Source organism: Schistocerca nitens, chromosome 6 (assembly GCF_023898315.1).
Source record: "Schistocerca nitens isolate TAMUIC-IGC-003100 chromosome 6, iqSchNite1.1, whole genome shotgun sequence".
NCBI classification, from domain to species: Eukaryota; Metazoa; Arthropoda; class Insecta; order Orthoptera; family Acrididae; genus Schistocerca; species Schistocerca nitens.
In genome coordinates, this window is record NC_064619.1 from 676062874 (window position 1) to 676080496 (window position 17623).

The following is a 17623-nucleotide window of genomic DNA, read 5'->3' on the forward strand; positions in this document are numbered from 1 at the left end:
AGTCGCATCTGCAAGCTTACTCTGGCTAGTTCACCAGGAGCGATACGCCATTATTTGTTGACCTTAAGGCTTTCACAGTACTCCTTCCGGGAGCTGCTCGAGTTTGCCGTTGCAATTCGCCTGTTGACGAGGCATTTGGCTACCTTAAGAGAGTCATAGTTACTCCTGCCACTTGCTCCTCGTTTTACCACAGTCGCATCTACAAGCTTACTCTGGCTAGTTCACCAGGAGCGATACGCCATTATTTGTTGACCTTAAGACTTTCACAGTACTCCTTCCGGGAGCTCCTCGGGTTTGCCGATGTAATTCGCCTTTTGACGAGTCATTTGGCAACCCTAGGAGAGTCATAGTTACTCCTGCCACTTGTTCCCCATTTTACCACAGTCACATCTACAAGCTTACTCTGGCTAGTTCACCAGAAGCGATACGCCATTATTTGTTGACCTTAAGACTTTCACAGTACTCCTGCCGGGAGCTGCTCGAGTTTGCCGTTGGAATTCGCCTGTTGACGAGGCATTTGGCTACCTTAAGAGAGTCATAGTTACTCCTGCCACTTGCTCCCCATTTTACCACAGTCACATCTACAAGCTTACTCTGGCTAGTTCACCAGAAGCGATACACCATTATTTGTTGACCTTAAGACTTTCACAGTACTCCTGCCGGGAGCTCCTCGAGTTTGCCGATGTTTTTCGCCTGTTGACGAGGCATTTGGCTACCTTAAGAGAGTCATAGTTACTCCTGCCAGTTGCACCCCGTTGCACACAGTCACATCTACAAGCTTACTCTGGCCAGTTCACCAGGAGCGATACGCCATTATTTGTTGACCTTAAGGCTTTCACAGTACTCCTTCCGGGAGCTGCTCGAGTTTGCCGTTGGAATTCGCCTGTTGACGAGGCATTTGGCTACCTTAAGAGAGTCATAGTTACTCCTGCCACTTGCTCCTCGTTTTACCACAGTCGCATCTACAAGCTTACTCTGGCTAGTTCACCAGGAGCGATACGCCATTATTTGTTGACCTTAAGACTTTCACAGTACTCCTTCCGGGAGCTCCTCGAGTTTGCCGATGTAATTCGCCTTTTGACGAGTCATTTGGCAACCCTAGGAGAGTCATAGTTACTCCTGCCACTTGCTCCCAATTTTACCACAGTCACATCTACAAGCTTACTCTGGCTAGTTCACCAGAAGCGATACGCCATTATTTGTTGACCTTAAGACTTTCACAGTACTCCTGCCGGGAGCTGCTCGAGTTTGCCGTTGGAATTCGCCTGTTGACGAGGCATTTGGCTACCTTAAGAGAGTCATAGTTACTCCTGCCACTTGCTCCTCGTTTTACCACAGTCGCATCTACAAGCTTACTCTGGCTAGTTCACCAGGAGCGATACGCCATTATTTGTTGACCTTAAGGCTTTCACAGTACTCCTTATGGGAGCTCCTCGAGTTTGCCGATGTAATTCGCCTTTTGACGAGTCATTTGGCAACCCTAAGAGAGTCATAGTTACTCCTGCCACTTGCTCCTCGTTTTACCACAGTCGCATCTACAAGCTTACTCTGGCCAGTTCACCAGAAGCGATACGCCATTATTTGTTGACCTTAAGACTTTCACAGTACTCCTGCCGGGAGCTCCTCGAGTTTGCCGTTGGAATTCGCCTGTTGACGAGGCATTTGGCTACCTTAAGAGAGTCATAGTTACTCCTGCCACTTGCTCCTCGTTTTACCACAGTCGCATCTACAAGCTTACTCTGGCTAGTTCACCAGGAGCGATACGCCATTATTTGTTGACCTTAAGGCTTTCACAGTACTCCTTCCGGGAGCTCCTCGAGTTTGCCGATGTAATTCGCCTTTTGACGAGTCATTTGGCAACCCTAAGAGAGTCATAGTTACTCCTGCCACTTGCTCCCCATTTTACCACAGTCACATCTACAAGCTTACTCTGGCTAGTTCACCAGAGCCGATACGCCATTATTTGTTGACCTTAAGACTTTCACAGTACTCCTGCCGGGAGCTGCTCGAGTTTGCCGTTGGAATTCGCCTGTTGACGAGGCATTTGGCTACCTTAAGAGAGTCATAGTTACTCCTGCCACTTGCTCCTCGTTTTACCACAGTCGCATCTGCAAGCTTACTCTGGCTAGTTCACCAGGAGCGATACGCCATTATTTGTTGACCTTAAGGCTTTCACAGTACTCCTTCCGGGAGCTGCTCGAGTTTGCCGTTGCAATTCGCCTGTTGACGAGGCATTTGGCTACCTTAAGAGAGTCATAGTTACTCCTGCCACTTGCTCCTCGTTTTACCACAGTCGCATCTACAAGCTTACTCTGGCTAGTTCACCAGGAGCGATACGCCATTATTTGTTGACCTTAAGACTTTCACAGTACTCCTTCCGGGAGCTCCTCGGGTTTGCCGATGTAATTCGCCTTTTGACGAGTCATTTGGCAACCCTAAGAGAGTCATAGTTACTCCTGCCACTTGCTCCCCATTTTACCACAGTCACATCTACAAGCTTACTCTGGCTAGTTCACCAGGAGCGATACGCCATTATTTGTTGACCTTAAGACTTTCACAGTACTCCTTCCGGGAGCTCCTCGGGTTTGCCGATGTAATTCGCCTTTTGACGAGTCATTTGGCAACCCTAAGAGAGTCATAGTTACTCCTGCCACTTGCTCCCCATTTTACCACAGTCACATCTACAAGCTTACTCTGGCTAGTTCACCAGAAGCGATACGCCATTATTTGTTGACCTTAAGACTTTCACAGTACTCCTTCCGGGAGCTGCTCGAGTTTGCCGTTGGAATTCGCCTGTTGGCGAGGCATTTGGCTACCTTAAGAGAGTCATAGTTACTCCTGCCACTTGCTCCTCGTTTTACCACAGTCGCATCTACAAGCTTACTCTGGCCAGTTCACCAGAGCGATACGCCATTATTTGTTGACCTTAAGACTTTCACAGTACTCCTGCCGGGAGCTGCTCGAGTTTGCCGTTGGAATTCGCCTGTTGACGAGGCATTTGGCTACCTTAAGAGAGTCATAGTTACTCCTGCCACTTGCTCCTCGTTTTACCACAGTCGCATCTACAAGCTTACTCTGGCTAGTTCACCAGGAGCGATACGCCATTATTTGTTGACCTTAAGACTTTCACAGTACTCCTTCCGGGAGCTCCTCGGGTTTGCCGATGTAATTCGCCTTTTGACGAGTCATTTGGCAACCCTAAGAGAGTCATAGTTACTCCTGCCACTTGCTCCTCGTTTTACCACAGTCGCATCTACAAGCTTACTCTGGCTAGTTCACCAGGAGCGATACGCCATTATTTGTTGACCTTAAGGCTTTCACAGTACTCCTTCCGGGAGCTCCTCGAGTTTGCCGATGTAATTCGCCTTTTGACGAGTCATTTGGCAACCCTAAGAGAGTCATAGTTACTCCTGCCACTTGCTCCCCATTTTACCACAGTCACATCTACAAGCTTACTCTGGCTAGTTCACCAGAAGCGATACGCCATTATTTGTTGACCTTAAGACTTTCACAGTACTCCTGCCGGGAGCTGCTCGAGTTTGCCGTTGGAATTCGCCTGTTGACGAGGCATTTGGCTACCTTAAGAGAGTCATAGTTACTCCTGCCACTTGCTCCTCGTTTTACCACAGTCGCATCAGCAAGCTTACTCTGGCTAGTTCACCAGGAGCGATACGCCATTATTTGTTGACCTTAAGGCTTTCACAGTACTCCTTCCGGGAGCTGCTCGAGTTTGCCGTTGCAATTCGCCTGTTGACGAGGCATTTGGCTACCTTAAGAGAGTCATAGTTACTCCTGCCACTTGCTCCTCGTTTTACCACAGTCGCATCTACAAGCTTACTCTGGCTAGTTCACCAGGAGCGATACGCCATTATTTGTTGACCTTAAGACTTTCACAGTACTCCTTCCGGGAGCTCCTCGGGTTTGCCGATGTAATTCGCCTTTTGACGAGTCATTTGGCAACCCTAGGAGAGTCATAGTTACTCCTGCCACTTGTTCCCCATTTTACCACAGTCACATCTACAAGCTTACTCTGGCTAGTTCACCAGAAGCGATACGCCATTATTTGTTGACCTTAAGACTTTCACAGTACTCCTGCCGGGAGCTGCTCGAGTTTGCCGTTGGAATTCGCCTGTTGACGAGGCATTTGGCTACCTTAAGAGAGTCATAGTTACTCCTGCCACTTGCTCCCCATTTTACCACAGTCACATCTACAAGCTTACTCTGGCTAGTTCACCAGAAGCGATACACCATTATTTGTTGACCTTAAGACTTTCACAGTACTCCTGCCGGGAGCTCCTCGAGTTTGCCGATGTTTTTCGCCTGTTGACGAGGCATTTGGCTACCTTAAGAGAGTCATAGTTACTCCTGCCAGTTGCACCCCGTTTCACACAGTCACATCTACAAGCTTACTCTGGCCAGTTCACCAGGAGCGATACGCCATTATTTGTTGACCTTAAGGCTTTCACAGTACTCCTTCCGCGAGCTGCTCGAGTTTGCCGTTGGAATTCGCCTGTTGACGAGGCATTTGGCTACGTTAAGAGAGTCATAGTTACTCCTGCCACTTGCTCCTCGTTTTACCACAGTCGCATCTACAAGCTTACTCTGGCTAGTTCACCAGATGCGATACGCCATTATTTGTTGACCTTAAGACTTTCACAGTACTCCTTCCGGGAGCTCCTCGGGTTTGCCGATGTAATACGCCTTTTGACGAGTCATTTGGCAACCCTAAGAGAGTCATAGTTACTCCTGCCACTTGCTCCCCATTTTACCACAGTCACATCTACAAGCTTACTCTGGCTAGTTCACCAGAAGCGATACACCATTATTTGTTGACCTTAAGACTTTCACAGTACTCCTGCCGGGAGCTCCTCGAGAATGCCGATGTTTTTCGCCTGTTGACGAGGCATTTGGCTACCTTAAGAGAGTCATAGTTACTCCTGCCAGTTGCACCCCGTTTCACACAGTCACATCTACAAGCTTACTCTGGCCAGTTCACCAGGAGCGATACGCCATTATTTGTTGACCTTAAGGCTTTCACAGTACTCCTTCCGGGAGCTGCTCGAGTTTGCCGTTGGAATTCGCCTGTTGACGAGGCATTTGGCTACCTTAAGAGAGTCATAGTTACTCCTGCCACTTGCTCCTCGTTTTACCACAGTCGCATCTACAAGCTTACTCTGGCTAGTTCACCAGGAGCGATACGCCATTATTTGTTGACCTTAAGGCTTTCACAGTACTCCTTCCGGGAGCTGCTCGAGTTTGCCGATGTAATTCGCCTTTTGACGAGTCATTTGGCAACCCTAGGAGAGTCATAGTTACTCCTGCCATTTGTTCCCCATTTTACCACAGTCACATCTACAAGCTTACTCTGGCTAGTTCACCAGAAGCGATACGCCATTATTTGTTGACCTTAAGACTTTCACAGTACTCCTGCCGGGAGCTGCTCGAGTTTGCCGTTGGAATTCGCCTGCTGACGAGGCATTTGGCTACCTTAAGAGAGTCATAGTTACTCCTGCCACTTGCTCCTCGTTTTACCACAGTCGCATCTACAAGCTTACTCTGGCTAGTTCACCAGGAGCGACACGCCATTATTTGTTGACCTTAAGGCTTTCACAGTACTCCTTCCGGGAGCTCCTCGAGTTTGCCGTTGGAAATCGCCTGTTGACGAGGCATTTGGCTACCTTAAGAGAGTCATAGTTACTCCTGCCACTTGCTCCTCGTTTTACCACAGTCGCATCTACAAGCTTACTCTGGCTAGTTCACCAGATGCGATACGCCATTATTTGTTGACCTTAAGACTTTCACAGTACTCCTTCCGGGAGCTCCTCGGGTTTGCCGATGTAATTCGCCTTTTGACGAGTCATTTGGCAACCCTAAGAGAGTCATAGTTACTCCTGCCACTTGCTCCCCATTTTACCACAGTCTCATCTACAAGCTTACTCTGGCTAGTTCACCAGAAGCGATACACCATTATTTGTTGACCTTAAGACTTTCACATTACTCCTGCCGGGAGCTCCTCGAGAATGCCGATGTTTTTCGCCTGTTGACGAGGCATTTGGCTACCTTAAGAGAGTCATAGTTACTCCTGCCAGTTGCACCCCGTTTCACACAGTCACATCTACAAGCTTACTCTGGCCAGTTCACCAGGAGCGATACGCCATTATTTGTTGACCTTAAGGCTTTCACAGTACTCCTTCCGGGAGCTGCTCGAGTTTGCCGTTGGAATTCGCCTGTTGACGAGGCATTTGGCTACCTTAAGAGAGTCATAGTTACTCCTGCCACTTGCTCCTCGTTTTACCACAGTCGCATCTACAAGCTTACTCTGGCTAGTTCACCAGGAGCGATACGCCATTATTTGTTGACCTTAAGACTTTCACAGTACTCCTTCCGGGAGCTCCTCGAGTTTGCCGATGTAATTCGCCTTTTGACGAGTCATTTGGCTACCCTAGGAGAGTCATAGTTACTCCTGCCACTTGCTCCCCATTTTACCACAGTCACATCTACAAGCTTACTCTGGCTAGTTCACCAGAAGCGATACACCATTATTTGTTGACCTTAAGACTTTCACAGTACTCCTGCCGGGAGCTCCTCGAGTTTGCCGATGTTTTTCGCCTGTTGACGAGGCATTTGGCTATCATAGCCGTCTTTATTCACGTACAGTGAATAACATAACAAGTGAATACCCCACAGAGCGGGTTTACAAGATGGTACGTAATTAACATAAATACACTTAGTAATAAACACAAATACATGAATAAAGAGAGGTATTATGCCTGAGAAAGGCCAGGCAGCAGCCTAAGGATTGAGGACACCCTATCCCACGCCGGTGCGGGGCATCGTGCGGCGGCGAGGGGCAGTCATAGTTTCGAATCGCCGCGCCGCCATGATACTGCCCAGAAGCACTCTCGTGCCCAAAGTTGAGAGGTGGCCCTTCGTCACACCCACCTCCTGCAATAGTTTAGCGGAGACTGGAGACCAAACCCCACGCCAGTTGATGGTCGCCGACGTGGTGGTGATCTCCTTGACCACTGGAAACAGCTCGCGGATCTTGTCGTGGACGGCCTGTTTGTCGTAGACGGCCACCTTCTCGCGGTGACACCTATCGAGATCCAGGTTGTCGCCGACCACCTGTGCATCTATGACAAAAGCTGCAGTGTCACGGACTGCCACAATGTCTGGCTTTTTCAGGCCTTCAGCTGTACGAAGGTGAGGCTCTAGCAAGATATTGTAGCCTCTGCGGCGGAGACCTCGCGCCAGATAGGACGCCACAGCGTCGTGTCGAGCAATGCGAGCCCCGTCGCTTCGCCAGCACTGTTGGATGACATGGTTGGCAGTCTCCGATGCATTGCAGCCAGCGCGGCAACTGGTGTCACCTTCCCTCCCACGCAGCAGCCGTGCCCGAGTAGGTAAGGCATTTATCCGGGCACGCAGGCATGAGATGTAGTCGCGGCCTGTTACGAACTGCCGGGTATTAGAAACCCAGCAGTGCTGCCCTGGTGTTCGGGCAGACTTGTGTAGCGCAGCGCCGTCGACCGACGAGTGCAGGCGGTCGGCCCAACACCGGCCCAACTGATAGCTGGACTTAATAACTTCCCCCTGCCATTGCAGGGCGTGGTCCAGTTGGAGAATCTCTCGTTGGATTAGGTCCCGGGAAGAATCGTCCGCGGCCGTACCCAGTCCCTGCATCTTCGCCAATCTCCTCCTGCGAAGAAGAGGGCCAAGCCAGCGGGCTGCAGGTACCCCCAAGCCCCCATGAGAGATGGGGGCGTGGAAGTAACCGACTGGAGTATCTGCTGGCAGGTGCAACCAAGATCGAATAGCTGCACGGACGGAGACATCAAGGGAGGAGAGGGCCCCCAGACGAGTCCTCCCCAGGGCTAGGCCGTGGAAAATACCCGGGAGGATAACAGAAGAAAGGGCAAAAAGCCGCTGCTGCGGTTTGAGTGGTGCACGCTTGATGACGTTCAGCTGCTTCTCGACCTCCCGCCGAGGATGAAAGAGGCTGCGTCCGCACGTCGAGAATTGCAGGCCCAGATACTTGAACGTATCCCCCATCGCCAGTGCTGGGATGTTGTTCCCACCAGCACGAAAGATGACAGTCTAGTCGACCTTGGTTTTCTTCTCCCGGCCTGATGAAACAAGGGCGAGAGAAAAACACTTCCGTGGGTTGACCTCGAGCCCGAGGTCACCCAGGGCCGACGTGGCGATGGTGAGAAGTTCCTGCAATCCATCACGAGTCTCGGCGAACAGCAGGAGGTCATCGGCGAATGCAGCCGCATTAATTCGCCGTCCGAGAATGCGTGCACCAATATGATCAGGAAGGCGGGACAGGAGAATGTCAATGGACATGTTGAAGAGGATAGGAGACAGAGGGTCACCCTGCCGAACACCCCTCGAAGGCCGCACTAGATCCGACGACTTCCCAGCCGCACAGATAACCGTCGATCCCGCCTTATAGCATCCCTGGATGTAGTCAACGAACTCGACCGGCAAACCATGGGCCCTTAGCACAGGGCCAAGGGCACCATGAGCCAGCGAATCGAAGGCCTTTGACACATCCAGAGATGCCAAGTACAGCGAGCCGGCAGCTCTGCACGTCTGGGTCATCGCCAGATCCAGAAGAAAGGTGTTGTGAAGCATCCCATCCTGAGGGATGAAAGCCCGCTGACGACCATCCAATACACAGTAGCGCATCAGGCGGCCAACCAGAACCTTGTGAAAGGCTCTGGTGAGCACCGAGCACACCGTGATCGGACGAAAGTCGGCAGGGGATGCTGCGGCGGTCTTCTTGGGCAGCAGGGTTGTCCTAGCCTGAAGGAGACGGGATGGAAGGGAACGGGAAAGGAGGAGGAAGTTTAGGATCTTAAGGAGAACCTCCCGGGGAAGGCGGCGCAGTTGGGTCGGCGTGAGGCCGTCGGGACCTGCAGCAGAATTGCGAGGTGGGAGAGCAGCAATGGCTTCGTCCGCAGAAATGGGAGCCCAAAGGTCACGGAAGGGCACCTTCTTCGAGAATGGCAACAGCTCTTCAGACAGACCTTCACCACGTGGAGGTCGAGACCTGATACGAGGTGGAGAGAAAAGGTCTGTCCAAAATTCGATCAGCCCCGGGATGGAAGGTGGCTGATGCAACAGTGTGCCATCCAGAAGTCCATTGATACAGCGTGCTCTGTTCTTCCTAAAAGCACGCTGAACCACTGCATATTCCCATCTCCTACGTGCACGTTTCCGCTCTGGGGGCTGTTGGGTCTGCACACTCACAGCTTGGTGAACAGCTGGCTGCTTGCTGCCTACTTCATCGAGAGCAGACAGCAACATTGCCTGGATAGTATTACGGCTGGTGGTGGGACCCAGAGCCACAAGATCATCAAGTGAGCGGAATCGGCAGTCTGATGAGGGGAGATCCGCTACAAATGACCAGATGGCTAGGTCTACATCTTCCCCCCCAGGTGGAGACTGTGACAAAGCTTGACTGTCCGCAGGCTCACCGGCGGGACCACGAGGGCCGCGATCCATGCCGGAGAGTTCAGTGGCAAACCTTGCCACCATGTCTTTATAACACTGCGTTCTACGCTGACATTTAACTGATTCCAGTGTACGATCAGGGAAGGCCTTGGCGAGTTCCTGGTTGAAGAACCATAGAGTCATAGTTACTCCTGCCAGTTGCACCCCGTTTCACACAGTCACATCTACAAGCTTACTCTGGCCAGTTCACCAGGAGCGATACGCCATTATTTGTTGACCTTAAGGCTTTCACAGTACTCCTTCCGGGAGCTGCTCGAGTTTGCCGTTGGAATTCGCCTGTTGACGAGGCATTTGGCTACGTTAAGAGAGTCATAGTTACTCCTGCCACTTGCTCCTCGTTTTACCACAGTCGCATCTACAAGCTTACTCTGGCTAGTTCACCAGATGCGATACGCCATTATTTGTTGACCTTAAGACTTTCACAGTACTCCTTCCGGGAGCTCCTCGGGTTTGCCGATGTAATACGCCTTTTGACGAGTCATTTGGCAACCCTAAGAGAGTCATAGTTACTCCTGCCACATGCTCCCCATTTTACCACAGTCACATCTACAAGCTTACTCTGGCTAGTTCACCAGAAGCGATACACCATTATTTGTTGACCTTAAGACTTTCACAGTACTCCTGCCGGGAGCTCCTCGAGAATGCCGATGTTTTTCGCCTGTTGACGAGGCATTTGGCTACCTTAAGAGAGTCATAGTTACCCCTGCCAGTTGCACCCCGTTTCACACAGTCACATCTACAAGCTTACTCTGGCCAGTTCACCAGGAGCGATACGCCATTATTTGTTGACCTTAAGGCTTTCACAGTACTCCTTCCGGGAGCTGCTCGAGTTTGCCGTTGGAATTCGCCTGTTGACGAGGCATTTGGCTACCTTAAGAGAGTCATAGTTACTCCTGCCACTTGCTCCTCGTTTTACCACAGTCGCATCTACAAGCTTACTCTGGCTAGTTCACCAGGAGCGATACGCCATTATTTGTTGACCTTAAGGCTTTCACAGTACTCCTTCCGGGAGCTGCTCGAGTTTGCCGATGTAATTCGCCTTTTGACGAGTCATTTGGCAACCCTAGGAGAGTCATAGTTACTCCTGCCATTTGTTCCCCATTTTACCACAGTCACATCTACAAGCTTACTCTGGCTAGTTCACCAGAAGCGATACGCCATTATTTGTTGACCTTAAGACTTTCACAGTACTCCTGCCGGGAGCTGCTCGAGTTTGCCGTTGGAATTCGCCTGCTGACGAGGCATTTGGCTACCTTAAGAGAGTCATAGTTACTCCTGCCACTTGCTCCTCGTTTTACCACAGTCGCATCTACAAGCTTACTCTGGCTAGTTCACCAGGAGCGACACGCCATTATTTGTTGACCTTAAGGCTTTCACAGTACTCCTTCCGGGAGCTCCTCGAGTTTGCCGTTGGAAATCGCCTGTTGACGAGGCATTTGGCTACCTTAAGAGAGTCATAGTTACTCCTGCCACTTGCTCCTCGTTTTACCACAGTCGCATCTACAAGCTTACTCTGGCTAGTTCACCACATGCGATACGCCATTATTTGTTGACCTTAAGACTTTCACAGTACTCCTTCCGGGAGCTCCTCGGGTTTGCCGATGTAATTCGCCTTTTGACGAGTCATTTGGCAACCCTAAGAGAGTCATAGTTACTCCTGCCACTTGCTCCCCATTTTACGACAGTCTCATCTACAAGCTTACTCTGGCTAGTTCACCAGAAGCGATACACCATTATTTGTTGACCTTAAGACTTTCACATTACTCCTGCCGGGAGCTCCTCGAGAATGCCGATGTTTTTCGCCTGTTGACGAGGCATTTGGCTACCTTAAGAGAGTCATAGTTACTCCTGCCAGTTGCACCCCGTTTCACACAGTCACATCTACAAGCTTACTCTGGCCAGTTCACCAGGAGCGATACGCCATTATTTGTTGACCTTAAGGCTTTCACAGTACTCCTTCCGGGAGCTGCTCGAGTTTGCCGTTGGAATTCGCCTGTTGACGAGGCATTTGGCTACCTTAAGAGAGTCATAGTTACTCCTGCCACTTGCTCCTCGTTTTACCACAGTCGCATCTACAAGCTTACTCTGGCTAGTTCACCAGGAGCGATACGCCATTATTTGTTGACCTTAAGACTTTCACAGTACTCCTTCCGGGAGCTCCTCGAGTTTGCCGATGTAATTCGCCTTTTGACGAGTCATTTGGCAACCCTAGGAGAGTCATAGTTACTCCTGCCACTTGCTCCCCATTTTACCACAGTCACATCTACAAGCTTACTCTGGCTAGTTCACCAGAAGCGATACGCCATTATTTGTTGACCTTAAGACTTTCACAGTACTCCTTCCGGGAGCTGCTCGAGTTTGCCGTTGGAATTCGCCTGTTGACGAGGCATTTGGCTACCTTAAGAGAGTCATAGTTACTCCTGCCACTTGCTCCTCGTTTTACCACAGTCGCATCTACAAGCTTACTCTGGCTAGTTCACCAGGAGCGATACGCCATTATTTGTTGACCTTAAGGCTTTCACAGTACTCCTTCCGGGAGGTCCTCGAGTTTGCCGATGTAATTCGCCTTTTGACGAGTCATTTGGCAACCCTAAGAGAGTCATAGTTACTCCTGCCACTTGCTCCCCATTTTACCACAGTCACATCTACAAGCTTACTCTGGCTAGTTCACCAGAAGCGATACGCCATTATTTGTTGACCTTAAGACTTTCACAGTACTCCTGCCGGGAGCTGCTCGAGTTTGCCGTTGGAATACGCCTGTTGACGAGGCATTTGGCTACCTTAAGAGAGTCATAGTTACTCCTGCCACTTGCTCCTCGTTTTACCACAGTCGCATCTACAAGCTTACTCTGGCTAGTTCACCAGGAGCGATACGCCATTATTTGTTGACCTTAAGGCTTTCACAGTACTCCTTCCGGGAGCTGCTCGAGTTTGCCATTGGAATTCGCCTGTTGACGAGGCATTTGGCTACCTTAAGAGAGTCATAGTTACTCCTGCCACTTGCTCCTCGTTTTACCACAGTCGCATCTACAAGCTTACTCTGGCTAGTTCACCAGGAGCGATACGCCATTATTTGTTGACCTTAAGACTTTCACAGTACTCCTTCCGGGAGCTCCTCGGGTTTGCCGATGTAATTCGCCTTTTGACGAGTCATTTGGCAACCCTAAGGGAGTCATAGTTACTCCTGCCACTTGCTCCCCATTTTACCACAGTCACATCTACAAGCTTACTCTGGCTAGTTCACCAGAAGCGATACGCCATTATTTGTTGACCTTAAGACTTTCACAGTACTCCTGCCGGGAGCTGCTCGAGTTTGCCGTTGGAATTCGCCTGTTGACGAGGCATTTGGCTACCTTAAGAGAGTCATAGTTACTCCTGCCACTTGCTCCTCGTTTTACCACAGTCGCATCTGCAAGCTTACTCTGGCTAGTTCACCAGGAGCGATACGCCATTATTTGTTGACCTTAAGGCTTTCACAGTACTCCTTCCGGGAGCTGCTCGAGTTTGCCGTTGCAATTCGCCTGTTGACGAGGCATTTGGCTACCTTAAGAGAGTCATAGTTACTCCTGCCACTTGCTCCTCGTTTTACCACAGTCGCATCTACAAGCTTACTCTGGCTAGTTCACCAGGAGCGATACGCCATTATTTGTTGACCTTAAGACTTTCACAGTACTCCTTCCGGGAGCTCCTCGGGTTTGCCGATGTAATTCGCCTTTTGACGAGTCATTTGGCAACCCTAGGAGAGTCATAGTTACTCCTGCCACTTGTTCCCCATTTTACCACAGTCACATCTACAAGCTTACTCTGGCTAGTTCACCAGAAGCGATACGCCATTATTTGTTGACCTTAAGACTTTCACAGTACTCCTGCCGGGAGCTGCTCGAGTTTGCCGTTGGAATTCGCCTGTTGACGAGGCATTTGGCTACCTTAAGAGAGTCATAGTTACTCCTGCCACTTGCTCCCCATTTTACCACAGTCACATCTACAAGCTTACTCTGGCTAGTTCACCAGAAGCGATACACCATTATTTGTTGACCTTAAGACTTTCACAGTACTCCTGCCGGGAGCTCCTCGAGTTTGCCGATGTTTTTCGCCTGTTGACGAGGCATTTGGCTACCTTAAGAGCGTCATAGTTACTCCTGCCAGTTGCACCCCGTTTCACACAGTCACATCTACAAGCTTACTCTGGCCAGTTCACCAGGAGCGATACGCCATTATTTGTTGACCTTAAGGCTTTCACAGTACTCCTTCCGGGAGCTGCTCGAGTTTGCCGTTGGAATTCGCCTGTTGACGAGGCATTTGGCTACGTTAAGAGAGTCATAGTTACTCCTGCCACTTGCTCCTCGTTTTACCACAGTCGCATCTACAAGCTTACTCTGGCTAGTTCACCAGATGCGATACGCTATTATTTGTTGACCTTAAGACTTTCACAGTACTCCTTCCGGGAGCTCCTCGGGTTTGCCGATGTAATACGCCTTTTGACGAGTCATTTGGCAACCCTAAGAGAGTCATAGTTACTCCTGCCACTTGCTCCCCATTTTACCACAGTCACATCTACAAGCTTACTCTGGCTAGTTCACCAGAAGCGATACACCATTATTTGTTGACCTTAAGACTTTCACAGTACTCCTGCCGGGAGCTCCTCGAGAATGCCGATGTTTTTCGCCTGTTGACGAGGCATTTGGCTACCTTAAGAGAGTCATAGTTACTCCTGCCAGTTGCACCCCGTTTCACACAGTCACATCTACAAGCTTACTCTGGCCAGTTCACCAGGAGCGATACGCCATTATTTGTTGACCTTAAGGCTTTCACAGTACTCCTTCCGGGAGCTGCTCGAGTTTGCCGTTGGAATTCGCCTGTTGACGAGGCATTTGGCTACCTTAAGAGAGTCATAGTTACTCCTGCCACTTGCTCCTCGTTTTACCACAGTCGCATCTACAAGCTTACTCTGGCTAGTTCACCAGGAGCGATACGCCATTATTTGTTGACCTTAAGGCTTTCACAGTACTCCTTCCGGGAGCTGCTCGAGTTTGCCGATGTAATTCGCCTTTTGACGAGTCATTTGGCAACCCTAGGAGAGTCATAGTTACTCCTGCCATTTGTTCCCCATTTTACCACAGTCACATCTACAAGCTTACTCTGGCTAGTTCACCAGAAGCGATACGCCATTATTTGTTGACCTTAAGACTTTCACAGTACTCCTGCCGGGAGCTGCTCGAGTTTGCCGTTGGAATTCGCCTGCTGACGAGGCATTTGGCTACCTTAAGAGAGTCATAGTTACTCCTGCCACTTGCTCCTCGTTTTACCACAGTCGCATCTACAAGCTTACTCTGGCTAGTTCACCAGGAGCGACACGCCATTATTTGTTGACCTTAAGGCTTTCACAGTACTCCTTCCGGGAGCTCCTCGAGTTTGCCGTTGGAATTCGCCTGTTGACGAGGCATTTGGCTACCTTAAGAGAGTCATAGTTACTCCTGCCACTTGCTCCTCGTTTTACCACAGTCGCATCTACAAGCTTACGCTGGCTAGTTCACCAGATGCGATACGCCATTATTTGTTGACCTTAAGACTTTCACAGTACTCCTTCCGGGAGCTCCTTGGGTTTGCCGATGTAATTCGCCTTTTGACGAGTCATTTGGCAAACCTAAGAGAGTCATAGTTACTCCTGCCACTTGCTCCCCATTTTACCACAGTCTCATCTACAAGCTTACTCTGGCTAGTTCACCAGAAGCGATACACCATTATTTGTTGACCTTAAGACTTTCACATTACTCCTGCCGGGAGCTCCTCGAGAATGCCGATGTTTTTCGCCTGTTGACGAGGCATTTGGCTACCTTAAGAGAGTCATAGTTACTCCTGCCACTTGCTCCTCGTTTTACCACAGTCGCATCTACAAGCTTACTCTGGCTAGTTCACCAGGAGCGATACGCCATTATTTGTTGACCTTAAGGCTTTCACAGTACTCCTTCCGGGAGCTCCTCGAGTTTGCCGATGTAATTCGCCTTTTGACGAGTCATTTGGCAACCCTAAGAGAGTCATAGTTACTCCTGCCACTTGCTCCCCATTTTACCACAGTCACATCTACAAGCTTACTCTGGCTAGTTCACCAGAAGCGATACGCCATTATTTGTTGACCTTAAGACTTTCACAGTACTCCTGCCGGGAGCTGCTCGAGTTTGCCGTTGGAATTCGCCTGTTGACGAGGCATTTGGCTACCTTAAGAGAGTCATAGTTACTCCTGCCACTTGCTCCTCGTTTTACCACAGTCGCATCTACAAGCTTACTCTGGCTAGTTCACCAGGAGCGATACGCCATTATTTGTTGACCTTAAGGCTTTCACAGTACTCCTTCCGGGAGCTGCTCGAGTTTGCCGTTGCAATTCGCCTGTTGACGAGGCATTTGGCTACCTTAAGAGAGTCATAGTTACTCCTGCCACTTGCTCCTCGTTTTACCACAGTCGCATCTACAAGCTTACTCTGGCTAGTTCACCAGAAGCGATACACCATTATTTGTTGACCTTAAGAATTTCACAGTACTCCTGCCGGGAGCTCCTCGAGTTTGCCGATGTTTTTCGCCTGTTGACGAGGCATTTGGCTACCTTAAGAGAGTCATAGTTACTCCTGCCAGTTGCACCCCGTTTCACACAGTCACATCTACAAGCTTACTCTGGCCAGTTCACCAGGAGTGATACGCCATTATTTGTTGACCTTAAGGCTTTCACAGTACTCCTTCCGGGAGCTGCTCGAGTTTGCCGTTGGAGTTCGCCTGTTGACGAGGCATTTGGCTACCTTAAGAGAGTCATAGTTACTCCTGCCACTTGCTCCTCGTTTTACCACAGTCGCATCTACAAGCTTACTCTGGCTAGTTCACCAGGAGCGATACGCCATTATTTGTTGACCTTAAGACTTTCACAGTACTCCTTCCGGGAGCTCCTCGAGTTTGCCGATGTAATTCGCCTTTTGATGAGTCATTTGGCAACCCTAGGAGAGTCATAGTTACTCCTGCCACTTGCTCCCCATTTTACCACAGTCACATCTACAAGCTTACTCTGGCTAGTTCACCAGAAGCGATACGCCATTATTTGTTGACCTTAAGACTTTCACAGTACTCCTGCCGGGAGCTGCTCGAGTTTGCCGTTGGAATTCGCCTGTTGACGAGGCATTTGGCTACCTTAAGAGAGTCATAGTTACTCCTGCCACTTGCTCCTCGTTTTACCACAGTCGCATCTACAAGCTTACTCTGGCTAGTTCACCAGGAGCGATACGCCATTATTTGTTGACCTTAAGGCTTTCACAGTACTCCTTCCGGGAGCTCCTCGAGTTTTCCGATGTAATTCGCCTTTTGACGAGTCATTTGGCAACCCTAAGAGAGTCATAGTTACTCCTGCCACTTGCTCCCCATTTTACCACAGTCACATCTACAAGCTTACTCTGGCTAGTTCACCAGAAGCGATACGCCATTATTTGTTGACCTTAAGACTTTCACAGTACTCCTGCCGGGAGCTGCTCGAGTTTGCCGTTGGAATTCGCCTGTTGACGAGGCATTTGGCTACCTTAAGAGAGTCATAGTTACTCCTGCCACTTGCTCCTCGTTTTACCACAGTCGCATCTGCAAGCTTACTCTGGCTAGTTCACCAGGAGCGATACGCCATTATTTGTTGACCTTAAGGCTTTCACAGTACTCCTTCCGGGAGCTGCTCGAGTTTGCCGTTGCAATTCGCCTGTTGACGAGGCATTTGGCTACCTTAAGAGAGTCATAGTTACTCCTGCCACTTGCTCCTCGTTTTACCACAGTCGCATCTACAAGCTTACTCTGGCTAGTTCACCAGGAGCGATACGCCATTATTTGTTGACCTTAAGACTTTCACAGTACTCCTTCCGGGAGCTCCTCGGGTTTGCCGATGTAATTCGCCTTTTGACGAGTCATTTGGCAACCCTAAGAGAGTCATAGTTACTCCTGCCACTTGCTCCCCATTTTACCACAGTCACATCTACAAGCTTACTCTGGCTAGTTCACCAGAAGCGATACGCCATTATTTGTTGACCTTAAGACTTTCACAGTACTCCTTCCGGGAGCTGCTCGAGTTTGCCGTTGGAATTCGCCT